The sequence below is a fragment of the Cyprinodon tularosa genome, unplaced genomic scaffold (assembly GCF_016077235.1).
Source record: "Cyprinodon tularosa strain WSP-4 unplaced genomic scaffold, ASM1607723v1 ctg362, whole genome shotgun sequence".
NCBI lineage: Eukaryota > Metazoa > Chordata > Actinopteri > Cyprinodontiformes > Cyprinodontidae > Cyprinodon > Cyprinodon tularosa.
This window is the reverse complement of record NW_024039077.1, coordinates 138,472-153,374: the sequence shown is the minus strand read 5'-3', so window position 1 is coordinate 153,374 and position 14,903 is coordinate 138,472. Positions and strand designations below refer to the sequence as shown.

The 14,903-nt window shown below is 40.0% G+C and overlaps 1 protein-coding gene across 4 annotated transcripts in view; it reads right to left on the bottom strand.

Annotated features, from left to right (window-relative positions):
- Positions 1-14,903, bottom strand: part of LOC119790380 (beta-1,3-galactosyltransferase 1-like) — a 232,731-nt gene that overhangs the window by 152,058 nt on the left and 65,770 nt on the right. The window lies entirely within an intron of this gene.

Below are 14,903 nucleotides of genomic sequence, written 5' to 3'. Positions count from 1 at the left end.
CGCCAACACTGAGCATATTAGTTAACCACTAATCGGGTCCAACTTAAAGACTTTGCGTTTTCTATTACTCTACAGTCAGCTTGACGGAGGCAGCCCTGGAACATGAATAGTGTGACCTATGCAGGTAAGCAGGAATCAGTTAGGTTTCAGTGTATTGCTAACTTATGGTGTGGCAGGCCAACTGCATAAGCTTCCACTAGCACTAAATGCACAGAGGTTGTAATTAAAACATTTTCATGTGTAAATGGAAACGGTAATGAAATGTAATCAGAAAGTGATCCAAAAAAAAGGATCAGTTTTAATTTTCTACCAGCTGGTCATTAATTGGTGCAGATCATACTCTAAAGTGTCCCAATCTGTTTATCAACTGCTTTCTAGATGCATCTTTAATATCAAATGAATGCACAACAGCTTGCCATAGGGGACACCGAGTCCAACATGCTTTCATTCTGCACTTGCTCTCAGACTCACTTATCCCTCATTCTACAACTTGTTAAAGTATTTTCCCTGAGAGCACACTAGATGCACTAAGTCCTCTGAGAGCAAAGGAGAAAAAAATAAAAATAAATCGGAAGCAGAAAAGTATTCTTTCCCTGGTGTATTTTCAAGCATTTGATGTCTGTGTGCGAGTGTTCCTCCCATCAGTCCCTCACCTCCAGCAGCACCAGATGGATCCTGTGGAAATAGCCAGGGAGAAAATTAAGAACAACAGCTGTCAAATCAGAGACTGAGGTGCAGAGCAGCGAAAGAGGAGGAGAAAGACACTGGAAGAGGTAGGGGGGCAAAAAAAAAAATAAACCGAATGCAGTCACACCTCATGCAGGTAAAGTCAGATTGACATTTGGAGAACAGCTTATTAGGAAATTTCATGGGAGTCTTGAAGTGATTATCCTGAGCCTGTCAGCTGGAAACAGCATGTCAAAGTGCCACCCAGTAATTTTCCCCCCCTCCAGGTGCTTGACGCACTGCTGCAAAGAAAACCAAACATGTGCTCTGAGGAGTGATGTCTGACAAGGAGGAGGAGAGGGGGAGGCTCGTCTGAGCAGACCAGATAGTGGCCAAATAATACACATTTTTATCCCACGACGTGAGCGTGCAATCCGCTGCGAATTACCCCCGTTACGTGTTCGCAAAAATGATCTGAAGCGGCGAGCTGCTAATACGGGGTGTGAATGAATGAAAGTGTGTCATCCGGTGTCCGTCCCCGTCTGCATGGCCCTGTTTAATCATCGCAAATAATCTATAATACGTTTCAATTCCCATTCATCAAGGGAAAAACCTTTTAAACAGAATTCTGTTCCATGCAGAACCTGTTGACTATAAAGGAGGCCGACTTTCTCCAACATGAGGGTCGTGTGAATAACAAAATAGGGCGAAACGAAATGAGGAGCAAATCCATGAATTATTGCGACACTGAAATTTAATTTAGAAGCTTCGCTAAGCCACAAACGTTGCTTTTATGACACTTTTGCTATTATAGGATGCAGAAGAAAAGCAGGTAAACAGCACAGTAGATGCTGCATGTTTGCTGTAGCAACAGGAGGTGAAAATATTGACGGATGGTGAGGATGAGTGGGGGGGGTCACAGTTGGCTGGAGCGCTTGCCTGGCAGGAGTCCATCGTTGAGCACAGGTGAGCTTTATTTGCTACAACCTTTAAGATTGATGTAAAATTTAAAGGCTTGTGAGATCAAGGGAAGGGATAGAAATCTGAGCAAATACAGATATCGGATTTTAATTAAGGCTGATATTTACTAAGGCTGTGCATAAAAATTGATATAAAGATTAATATCGATGTTTTTAAAAACGTTTTTACAGCAAGCGAAGGACTTACAAAAAAACAAATGCAATATGCAAGTATTGTAATGGTGCGGTATGGTATACTCAGGGTTCGTACACCTTTTCCAAACTTTTCAAGCACTTTCAAGATCCATTTTAAAACTTTTTCCAGCACCTTACACCACCAACAGTTGTCGGCCGGAACCAGTCTTGCGCGGATGACTGCCGGGGGGCGGGAGGGGAGGGGGGGTTCAAAATGAATACATAAAACTAAATCCTATCTTAATTTGTCAGAGCACACGAGGCAGATATAAATGTTCTATTATGAGTTTTAATTAACTACTGACCTTTCCACATATAGTTCACCGATGATGAAGACGACGAAGACATTTTTTCCCCCACACGTCTCCTCGGATGATCAAAGAAAATTAAACCTCTGCCATGGCGTAGTAATATAACCAACCAGAGGGTGTCGCAATTCAGTATTATCAGCCGTAGAGTTATCAATGCTGTTTTAGGGTCTGGGCCTGGCAATGAATTAAAACTTAGTTTTTTTGTTTGTTTGTTTTTGTTTTCGTTTTTTTGGGAACGTTGGCGAGGCGGTAGCGTGAGTTCGCCAAGATAGTGCTGCGGGAGACACTGCAATACTAACATTACATTATCACACACCGTACTCTAAACCACTCAGTAACTTAGCCTGTGAATTCCTAGCTAGCAGTTACTAGCGTAAACAAATAGGCGCTAACGTAAACGTGTACTAGGCTACTTCAGTTGGCTTTCTTAAAAAATCTATGACTTACCCTTCATGTGACTCAAGAGTGCAGACTCGCCCATTTTTGCAGACTTTACAAGAGGCAACTCATGGGGTTTGTCCCCGTTTAATCCATAATTTGTATTTTTCATCTTCCAGCCAACGTTCATTGAAACTTTTCAAACCTTGAAAAAACAACGTCAAAATGCAAGCATTTTCAAGGATTTCCAGCACCAGTACGAACCCTGTATACTGGAAACATGATTAACTTGCAGGCTCACGTACAGAGGCACCACACTGACAAGCTAGAAGCACCAAAGACGCGAAGACACCCGTAGACCTGAAGCAAATGACTTTGGACAAAACCACATATAGGTTTCCATCTATAGGATTACCGACTCTCTGGTGTGTTTTATCTGCCTGGATTTGCGTCTTTACCGCATGGCTGAAAATAGAGGCTTTTGGTGCATGGTAAATACACTGGAGACACGTTATGTTACGTCATCCCAAACTCTCGCCAAGAAGTAAGAAGAAGTCAAAGAAGATGTAAAAACTTCACTAAGTTCAGCAGCAAGAGAGGCCCTTACATGCGATGGGTGGACGTCTCGAGCCACAGAATCATATGTGACGATCACATGTCATTAATTACTGAGGACTAGGGGTGTAAATCACATGCATCATGGCGATTCGATTCAGTATCGATTTCCTGACCCAACGATTCGATTATTTTCGATACTCAAGAATACACCACGATACGATTCCATTTATTGGTTAATTTTTTTTTTTAAACCTTACAGGCTAGGCAATGTTTCAAATTGGAAATAAATCAATGAAAGCTGTAATATCGTTATGCTTTTGTGTGAGAAACAACAGCATATAACAAGTAGAAAAGTTGCATTAAAAAATACTGCACTAAATCAGTGCAATGAGTGCAATGCAATACCTCGGCTCCAGACGTCCCCGCCCCCTCCACAGGCGCTCCGCCACCCCTCCCCCAATTTGTAGCTGACCGCAAACAGTGCCGCAGACAGGAGGTCGGCTTGTTTTGTTTTTATGACCGAAATTGCGGAAAACAACTCATGAAGTTTGACCCGCAAGAAGAGTGAGGTACGCGAGAACGCTGGGACCCTTTTTTCACCTGGATCTCGCCTCTTTCTCGTTGTCGGACTAAACTTGCCCCCAAAATTCCTCGGCCGTATCTATACCCACAGCGTGTAGCACAGAACATGCTTCAATATTGAGCATAAATCAAAAATGTCTGCATCAAGCTTACTGCAACAAACTGCTGTACGTGTATAACCAGGAAGCGAGGTAGGAAGGCAAAATAGGTTTAGCGCCACCGCAGCACGTGAGGGAGAATTCCGTCCAGGAGCAAATGGATAAAAATAGACTGGAGGAGAAAAAAAACAAAACAAGAATCGATACTATTGCGGATGTATCGATGCATCGGATCGTCGGCTGTTGGATCGATGCGTCGATACAAAACAATTATTATTTACACCCCTACTGAGGACTGGGAGCTAAAGGCATTCGTTTTAAAAACAAGAGCCATGCAAGACAGCAATACAGGAACAAACATAGCAAAGTTACTGAAAACGGCACTGGATGAGTTGGGCATAGCAGCCAAACACCCGGCTATTGTCACAGACAATGCAGCTAACATGACCATCGCAGCTGAGCTAACCGATATGTTGCATTTCAAGTGCTTTGCCCATACTGTTATTCACTTTATTTTTCTGTTTACGATGTCAGTGTTCAAAAACATTGAACATAAATATAATATTTGGCTGTTTTAGTTGATTGAATGACTTTGAACATTAATTTGAAAGTAATAAATATTGATATTGGAGTCAAATCAAATAAAGCTGAGCTATATTGAGAATCGTATCGTATCGTGAGCTATGTATCAAGAATCGTATCGAATCGGCTCATCCCAGATGATACCCAGCCCTAATATTTACAGATATTTAATATATTTTCCTACCCTTTGGACACCTTGAAATCTGACCACAGTGCTGACATTGAGCTCTGATTTTGTCAAACACTGACACTGACTAATACCCATATTAATACTGATGCATATCGTACAACCCTTCACTCATAGTGCCGAATATCAATTTAAATTTTAAAGAATTTATTCATATTTAAAATGTATTCTTTTTGATCCAGTTTAGTTTGGTATATAAAATATTTTATGGCTGTTACATAAATGACACGACTATAGTTATAAAACATGATACTAGTAATGTTTTAACATTCAACAGCAAACATGCCTACATAGTAATGGTAATTCACACATTTTAGTCAGCAGATTAAATTTAATTTCTTAAAAATCAATCTTTGGTTAAATAAACTGACCTTTAGGAATTAATGAAAATTGATTCAGATTCCTCCACATCGAGAGGAGTCAGCTGAGGTGGCTCTGACATCTTTTTCAGATGCCCCCTTGGACGCCTCCCTTTGGAGGTGTTCCAGGCATGTCCTAGCACAACCCAGTCTCATGGGAAAATGTACCCCCACTACGTTGGTCCACACTGCATAACGTACTGGAAGGTACATTAATGGCCATTTTTTTACGTTACGTTTCTTCTGCCTATACGCTTTCTATTGTTTTACGTCCTAGTCACGTGACTTTCAAGATTCCAGCTGGGAGAAGAAAAAAATATACAGGTGCTGGTCATAAAATTAGAATATCATGAAAAAGTAGATTGATTTCAGTAATTCCATTTAAAAAGTGAAACTTGTATATTATATTCATACATTACATACAAACTCATATATTTCAGATGTTTATTTTGTTTAATTTTGATGATTACAAATGACAACAAATGAAAATCTCAAATTCATCATATCAGAAAATTAGAATATTGTGAAAAGGTTCAAAATTGATGGCCCCTGGTGCCACACTCTAATCAGCTAATTAACTCAAACCACCTGCAAAAGCCTTTAAATGGTCTTTCAGTCTAGTTCTATAGGCTACACAATCATGGGGAAGACTGCTGACTTGACAGTTGTCCAAAAGACGACCATCGACACCTTGCACAAGGAGGGCAAGACACAAAAGGTCATCGCTAAAGAGGCTGGCTGTTCACAGAGCTCAGTGTCCAAGCACATTAATAGAGAGGCGAAGGGAAGGAAAAGATGTGGTCGAAAAAAGTGTACAAGCAAGAGAGATAACCGCACCCTGGAGAGGATTGTGAAACAAAACCCCTTCAAAAATGTGGGGGAGATTCACAAAGAGTGGACTGCAGCTGGAGTGAGTGCTTCAAGAACCACCACACACAGACGTATGAAAGACATGGGTTTCTGCTGTCGCATTCCTTGTGTCAAGCCACTCTTGAACCACAGACAGCGTCAGAAGCGTCTTGCCTGGGCTAAAGAGAAACAGGACTGGACTGCTGGTGAGTGGTCCAAAGTCATGTTCTCTGATGAAAGTAAATTTTGCATTTCCTTTGGAAATCAAGGTCCCAGAGTCTGGAGGGAAATAAGAGAGGCACTTCATCCACGTTGCTTGAAGTCCAGTGTAAAGTTTCCACAGTCAGTGATGGTTTGGGGTGCCATGTCATCTGCTGGTGTTGGTCCATTGTGTTTTCTGAGGTCCAGGGTCAACGCAGCCACATACCAGGAAGTTTTAGAGCACTTCATGCTTCCTGCAGCTGACCAACTTTTTGGAGATGCAGATTTCATTTTCCAACAGGACTTGGCACCTGCACACAGTGCCAAAGCTACCAGTACCTGGTTGAAGGACCATGGTATCCCTGTTCTTAATTGGCCAGCAAACTCTCCTGACCTTAACCCCATAGAAAATCTATGGGGTATTGTGAAGAAGAAGATGCAATACACCAGACCCAACAATTCAGAAGAGCTAAAAGCCACTATTAGAGCAACCTGGGCTATCATAACACCTGAGCAGTGCCACAGACTGATCGACTCCATGCCACGCCGCATTGCTGCAGTAATACAGGCCAAAGGAGGCCCAACTAAATACTGAGTGCTGTACATGCTCATACTTTTCATGTTCATACTTTTCAGTTGGCCAACATTTCTATAAATCCTTTGTTTTTATTGGTCTTCAGTAATATTCTAATTTTCTGATATGATGAATTTGAGATTTTCATTTGTTGTCATTTGTAATCATCAAAATTAAACAAAATAAACATCTGAAATATATGAGTTTGTATGTAATGTATGAATATAATATACAAGTTTCACTTTTTAAATGGAATTACTGAAATCAATCTACTTTTTCATGATATTCTAATTTTATGACCAGCACCTGTAAATTGTCATTTAAATAAGTATGACCTACTCTTAATCTGATCATTATTATTTCTTCCCTTCGGTTTCTCTCATTAATATTTCTATTCAATACTGACTTTTGTACTTTATATAACCTTCTTCCTTTTTATCTTCATTCCACCTTTTTTTTTTTGCCATTTTTCAATTTCTTTCCTCTTAATAAATGATTTTCCTTCCCCTTTCCCTAAAGGAATTGTAATTGTTATTTGTCTACTTTTCATTCCACCTAACTTTCCATTAATTAGCTTGAAAACAGCACTTTGTAGGCACCCAGTTTCTCTAACAATGGCCCTTTTTGGGTTACCCTCCATGCATTGGGTGTCAGTTCAGTGGCAGTTCCAGAACATTTTCTTAGGGTTGACCAGGCAGTACAATAATGTGCATGTGGCCAAAAAGTAATAGGGATCAAATTCGGTTCAGAGTCAAGCTATTGGGATCAGGCATCAGGTTCAATTTGCATATTTTCTTAGCCAAAACAAGGATTTGTTGGGCTACTGTAATTTTGAATTGAAAAACGTCCTGAATGGGAAGTCTTCAAACTTGAAAAACAAAGTCCAAAGTTTTTTTTTGTTTTTTTTTTGGAATGATTATGACCTGGATGTCTAAGAATCTTCACCAGCTTATCAGGGAAATGAATGCCCACAATGTCTATATTCTCCAAAAGAGAATAACAGAACAGACCTTCAAGAGGCCCTTGTTAAAGCTATGCATATATTTATGCATCTATGCTCTTCAAATAACTTTCTGGTTCGACGCAACATTTACATTAAATGGGTCGAGAGGTTGTTCTTTACCAGTAAATACATAAAAGATTCCCAGCTGACTGCCGATACAAACTCTCCCCTATAAAACCTAAAACTAATTCTTATAAGAGAGTAAAATCTGTATTAGTCTTTATTAAATGTAGCATATTGTTGTACATAATCGATTGCTTTATTTTTGGTGTCAGCTTTTGGTCAATATGCTAACCTTAAAAGGTCAAAGTGGGAAAATGTACCCCCACTACGGGTAGTAGTGGGGTAGTAGTAGACAAATTAGCAATTAGAGGAGGCAATAACAATTACAATTCCTTTAGGGAAAGGAAAATCATTTATTAAGGGGAAAGAAATTGAAAAATGGCAAAAAAGGTGGAATGAAGATAAAAAGGAAGAAGGTTATATAAAGTACAAAAGTCAGTATTAAATAGAAATATTAATGAGAGAAACCGAAGGGAAGAAATAATAATGATCAGATTAAGAGTAGGTCATACTTTTTTAAATGACAATTTATACTTAATAGGGAGGAAAAATAATGATAAATGTGAAGGATGTGGAGAGATAGAACATGTACAACACGTATTGATGAACTTTAAAACATCTCTACCTGAAAGGAAGAAATTGAAAAGAGTTGAAAGGACAGGCCAAGAATGGAGTCTTAAAGGATTATTGGGAAATAAAGGAAATATTAAGGATATTTATAGATTAAGGAAAGCATTATTTATTTATCTTCAGAATATAAAATAAAAAAATAGAATTTAATAGATGTAAAACAATGTTGCTACACACTCAAAACAGTAGGTGGCGGTATGTACGCCCCTTCCCTAGAGCCCGGTGGGAGCGAAAACATTTTGAATGGAAATCAATCGGGAGAAATTAATAAACTTCTGGTCCCAGTCGCTCTCTGTCACTGATTCTAGATATGCTGGTTGTGTATTCAAATTGTTTTTTTTTTTTTTTTTAGTTCCTCTTTGGTCAAAATCTGGTCAAAACCCATCAATGAGATCGCACCAAACATGAAGTTAAATGCACAAAGGATCCGGTAGATTTCCAAATAAAACACATCCGATCTTAACCCATGATCCTTTTTTTTAACTAGTTTAATTAGTTTCTCCCGTATGCCGCGACGTAATGCATTGATCTGAAAATCAACCTGAGACGCAACGCACGCAGTGGCGAGGGTTTGATCCGTCAGATGGAGTTAAATCACAAAGAATTCAATGTTTAATCGGGGCGGCAGCTAAATGCTAGGCGATGGGTAGCAGCCAAAACGTTGCAATTTCACATAATCCTGACGAGATCCGAAAAACCGTAGCAAAAACTAGCAAGCGGGTGATTATTTATGCTCTCTGTCATTGATTCCAGATATGCTGGTTGTGTATTTAAATTGTTTTTTTTTATTTTTTTTGAGTTCCTTTTTGGTCAAAATCTGGTCAAAACCCATCAGTGAGATCGCACCAAACAGGAAGTTAAATGCACAAAGGATCCGGTAGATTTCCAAATAAAACACATCCGATCTTAACCCATGATCCTTTTTTTTTAACTAATTTAATTAGTTTCTCCCGTATGCCGCGACGTAATGCATTGATCTGAAAATCAACCTCAGACGCAACGCACGCAGTGGCGAGGGTTTGATCCGTCAGATGGAGTTAAATCACAAAGAATTCAATGTTGAATCGGGGCGGCAGCTAAATGCTAGGCGATGTGTAGCAGCCAAAACGTTGCAATTTCACATAATCCTGACGAGATCCGAAAAACGTAGCAAAAACTAGCAAGCGGGTGATTATGTATGTTCACTAAGTAAATATTATGTAAATAAACCCTACACTTCTCGCTATAAATGCAATCAAAACCCATTTAAATGCAGAAACTGATTGAAATTATTGATTTTCCCACTAAAAGTTAGAGAAATCTCAGCCATGTTTATACCAAAATGTTACAGTTTCACATTATCTTGAAAAATCTTTGCAAGAAACGAACAAGCAAGTGAATATGTACATTCCCTGAGTAAATATTCTGGCAACAAACTATACATTTCTCACTAGAAATGTAATCAAAACTCATTTTAATGCAAAAACAAACTCAAGTCATTTATCTTTCCACAAAAAAATGAGCGAATGTCGGCCATATATATTTTTCTTTTCTTTTCCCAGCTGGAATCTTGAAAGTCACGTGACTAGGACGTAAAACAATAGAAAGCGTATAGGCAGAAGAAATGTAACAGTACCACAAAAAAATTGCCATTAATGTACCTCCACTACGTTTTGCAGTGTGGACCAACGTAGTGGGGGTACATTTTCCCATGAGACTGGGTTGCCTAGCATGAGGAGGCGTAGAGGACGACTCAGGACACAATGGCCTTGGAGCAACTCAGGCTTCTCCTAAAGGAGATGGAGGAGATGTCTGTGGGGAGGGAAGTCTGGGAGTCTGCCCCCAAGACATAGTCCAGAATGAGGCGGAAGATGAAGAGAAAAGATCCGATATTTTCAACACAGTCCTAGTCAGTCAAAGTGAAAAATTGAGTCATTTGTGACTTTCAAAGCAAAGTCTAAAGCTACGGGAGTCTAAAGGCTGATTTATACTTCGAAACTAGGTCGTCTGCGTAGGTGTCGCACTGAACGCAAAGACGTCCCCGCCCCTTCTGCAGACACTCTGCTGCACCTCTCCCAAATTGTAGGTGACCGCATAGAGTGCTGCAGACAGAAGGCCAGCTTGTTCTGTTTTTATGACCGCAATTGCGGAAAACAACTTGTGTTGGGCACGTTACTTTGAAAAAGTAATTAGTTATAGTTACTAGTTACTTCTCCCAAAAAGTAACTGAGTTAGTAACTGAGTTACTCCACAATCAAGTAACTAGTTAGTAGTAAAAGTAACTATTGCGTTACTTTTGCGAGTGTATGAAATTAATAACTGGGGATGTCTAATTCTGAAATCCTGTGTTTGGGTTGTTATAGATACTGCAACAAGTAGCTATATCCATCAATCTATCCATCCATTCATATTTCTCTCTTTCTCCATATAGGCTAATGATCGTTCAAGCTCTCCGTAGTTCCCCAGTGGCGCGAGCACAGGGCGGCTGTTACACGCCTTTAGCGAGCATGCGCGTTTCCTGTTGCTTGCGCCACGCGGTGAATCGTGCCGCCACGCTGTGCAGAGATGCAGGGGAAACCGTATCTGATGGGGAAACGCAGCTCGACGTAACACCAGTATTTCCATCTGGAAAGCGCTGTTTTGCCGCTGGAGTCCTCCTCACTCTTCATCCTCCCCTCTCTCATGACACGCCCACGAGTCCTATCATGAAAAAAGGTTAATTGTGCGACCTGAGTAACGTGCAGTAACGGAGTGTCGGCAATGGTAACTGCATTATAGTTACAGTAAGAGTAATAATTTTGATTACTCGTTACTAAAAAAGGTAGCGGCGTTAGTAACGCCGTTACTTTCAACGCCGTTAGTCCCATCACTGAAAACAACTCATGAAGTTTTACCAGCTAGAAGAGCGAGGTGCGCGAGAACGTGGGGACCTTTTTCCACCTGAATCCCCGCTGTTTTTTGCCGTCATGTCGATCCGTGGTCACGTAAAACTTGCCCCCACTTCCTCATCGCCTTGGTCGTATCTAGACCCACAGCGTACATCAAAAGTGTCTGCCCCCTTAACTCCATTCCAGGTTGCATGGCTCGAGTTACCGCCGATAATTAAAAAATGGCTTAAATTAAGAAATATGTAAAAAATGGCTTAAATTAAGTTTATTTATCCTTAATTTGAGTAGGTAACAGATTGTTTGCCAATGAAATAAGCATTTTTACTCTTAAGATAAGATAATTAGATATTATGCACTTGTGTTTTCTTATTTTAAGTGTAAATTGTCTTGTTCCATTGGCAAGATGTTTCTTTTACTTTCTTAATCCAAGAACAAATGCACTTATTTTAAGATAAAATGACTTATCTAGATTTGAATTTTTTTCCAGTGCAGAAGTATGAACAAGTCCCCTTTTACTCAACTGTTGCATTCAGTTTTCCTTTAAGCTCATCAGACTGAGTGGGTCCATAAAAATGCACCCAGATTTATAGATTGTACACGTTAATAAAAAACATGAATTATTTCACTAACCGTTTACAAATCTGTCCTGCTTTATGTTGGTCTGTCTCAATCAACCTCGATAATTTATACTGAAGGTCCAGGCTGTAAGATGATAAAATGTGACAGCAAAAAAAAAAAAGGCATGTCTGACCTAACAGGACGACTCTGATCTATGCATGCTGTGTACAGAACCGGAGAGGAGGAGAGCAGGCAATCATCTTGACCCGATTCTTCAAAGTTTGAATTATTCAGGTGATTATGTTCCCTTTGTTCTGCCAATCCTTATGACACATTAGCAGTGTGCATTATCAAAGGAATAAAAGATGTGTGCTTCATTAAAAACCTCTCAGTCTGTGTCTTTCTTTGGGTTCCCACAGAGCTAAAGAAAAACGGAAAGCAGGACAGAGGAGGGGTGGTGGGAATGAAGAAACAACATGATTTACGGCGCTTGGAGTTCAACAGGTAGCTGACCCAGCAGCAGAATGCAACGAGAGAGGAGGGTAGAGAAATTGTTTGACCATTTTCATTTGTGGTTTGACTATGATGGAGCAAGCTATCAGGTACCAGCACTTGTCTCTAAAGCCAAGAATCTCAAAAGAGAATATCTCATTTCTAAAGTCCTTCAGCCAAACACACACATTATCCCCACAGAGTTTGGAAGAGAACAGCTTTTCTTTGCCATTTCTTTTAGGTAACCAGTCATAGCAGCTGAAACAGGCTCATGGGTAAGGATAAAAATGGAGCATTTAGTACTTAAAACAACAAAAAAAGTACGTTTATTTGAAAAAAATGTTGCTTGTCTGATCAATAATACCACTACCAAGGGTAATATTCACTTTAGATCCTGCTTTTCACAGTTTTAATGTAATGCTGGAGACATCAACCCATTATCTATTCCAGCTAAATCCCCCCAGGTAGACAAAGGACATATTTAAAGTCAATACAGAAACATATATCATATGACACATTCGTCCACTTAGGCTACGTTCACACTGCAGGCCTTAATGCTCAATTCCGATTTTTTTGTGAAATCGGATTTTTTTGCGTGTCCGTTCACACTTCCAAGTATATGCGACTTGTATGTGATCTACTGTGTGAACTGAAAGCGTTCAACCGAAGTGTCCCGCATGCGCACTCGAGGACGCGATGACGTCACATGTAGCAAGCGTCCTCAGTGTTTGCGGAAGTAAACATGACTCGTAATACCGCAGCGTATATTGCGTTCTTTAAGTTCTTCTCCAACAGGAGCAGGCACATTACGAACGAAATCTTTTTAAGAAGATCAAAAAGAAAGAGAGCCAGGTTCCGGTAAGACCCTTCGAGTTTGATCTGAATCGAGCTATCTTTCCAAATATGAATTAAGTCAGCAACCTCACTTTCTCTCCATTGACTGCTCTCTGTGTTATCTTCCGCAATGGTTGTTAGTTTTTCCCGCCTCCGCTTAGTAGGACGCAGATTAGTAACGTTTAGTAAAATTTGTCAAGTATCAATGACGTGTAGGTCGGATGAATGCGACCTGGCCGTACAGACACAGGTCGCATTTGAAATGATGAAATACGTATCGGATTCAGGACCACATATCCAAGTGGCCTGGGTCGCATTTGAAAAAATCCGATCTGTGTCGTTCAGACTGTCATAAAAAGATCTGATACAGGTCACATATGGGCAAAAAAATCGGAATTGGGTTACTTCAGGCTGCAGTGTGAACGTAGCCTTAGACCAGGGGTAGGCAACCCGCAGCTTCAGAATATATGAAAATATATATTTTTGACAAGTTTGTTTTAATATGGTTTGCAGGAGGTGAAACAGACACTCATGTTTTCCAATGCTGTAAACATTTGTATAATAAATACATTTAAACAATATATGTAAATATTTATTTCAATGAAAATGTGCGTCATGGCCATAGAAATCAGTGGTCAAAGCCTGCAACACGTGTCTCAGCGCAGCATGGCGCCAGGCAAAGAAAGCGGCGGGTGCGTCTTGGACTATGGATCCCATAGGGAAAAAAATGAAAATACCAGATCAGAACAGTGGATTCAAAGAAGAATGGATTTGCTTTCATTATCAATGTGGAAGGATTGCCTGCGTTTTTGCTTTGGCACTTTGCCAGCAATTTGTCAAATAGTAAAAATAGTAATTTGAAAAGGCATTTCCAGGGAAGGCTAAATATTCAGCCGATCACACAGTTGTGAGTGAAAGAAAGAATGTGATTGCAGAACTTCTGGATAAATTAGAGGAGAGTAAAGATAGCTTTAAGAAATGGATTGCATCTCCAAACTCCACTACTTCTGCTAGTTTTGTTTCAGCCATGAATCAAACAGGTAGCGCTCTAATGCAGGTAGGTGAACTTTTTTCCATTTTTTCCCCCAAATCCTCAAAATGAAGATATCACAAAGGAACAACAGTGATGGAGGATGCAGGATTCAGGGGTTAGAGAGCTCTGCTCTGATGGATGTCAGTTCCTGCTTGGTTCCTCCCAATAGAAACACCTCCACCATAGAAAGATTCCTTTATTGTGTTGAGAGCGTTCACTGCTCCTCCCTCACCTCATGCTACTATGTGACATTTTGCTCCAGAAGTAACATTTCATCATGAATGCTTATTATATATTTAAGCCCACATAGTCCTTTTTTCTTAATAGTGGTCTAACACACTTAGAGCCCGTGTTGCCATACGAGACATATATAAGAATTTTACATTTTTGGTATATCATTTTTGGTCCAATGTGGCTCTTTGGGCAGTTTGGGTTGCCGACCCCTGACTTAGACCTAAGGACACAGCTTTGGACGCCTACAAAACACCACGGAAGTTTCATGTCGAATAGCCCCTGGTTGAGATTCAAACCTAAAACCAACCACGTTGCAAAAAATGTGCAATGTTCTAAAGTATACAAATGCTTTTCTTTTAAAAACTAACATTAAAACATTAAAAGTACAGGTGAAGATAAAAATGTTGGCATGTAGCTAAGGAGTCATGCAAATGACCTCAGAAGACACAAGCATTACTAGTGTCTTTAAGGCCTAAAGAGTTCTTGGTGTTTCTTATGTTTTCTATTTTCTACACCCCTATATCCAAAGAGCAGCTTGGTGACTTTAGATCACCAACTACCGACAGAGCTGCTCTGCTATTTTATGTCTTTGAGAGAAAATATAAGTGTTGTGCTTCAGTATTCAGGCTGACATCTGGAACACACTTTTCCTCCACAAGGTTTGAGCAACAGGTTTCCTCATGGGTCATC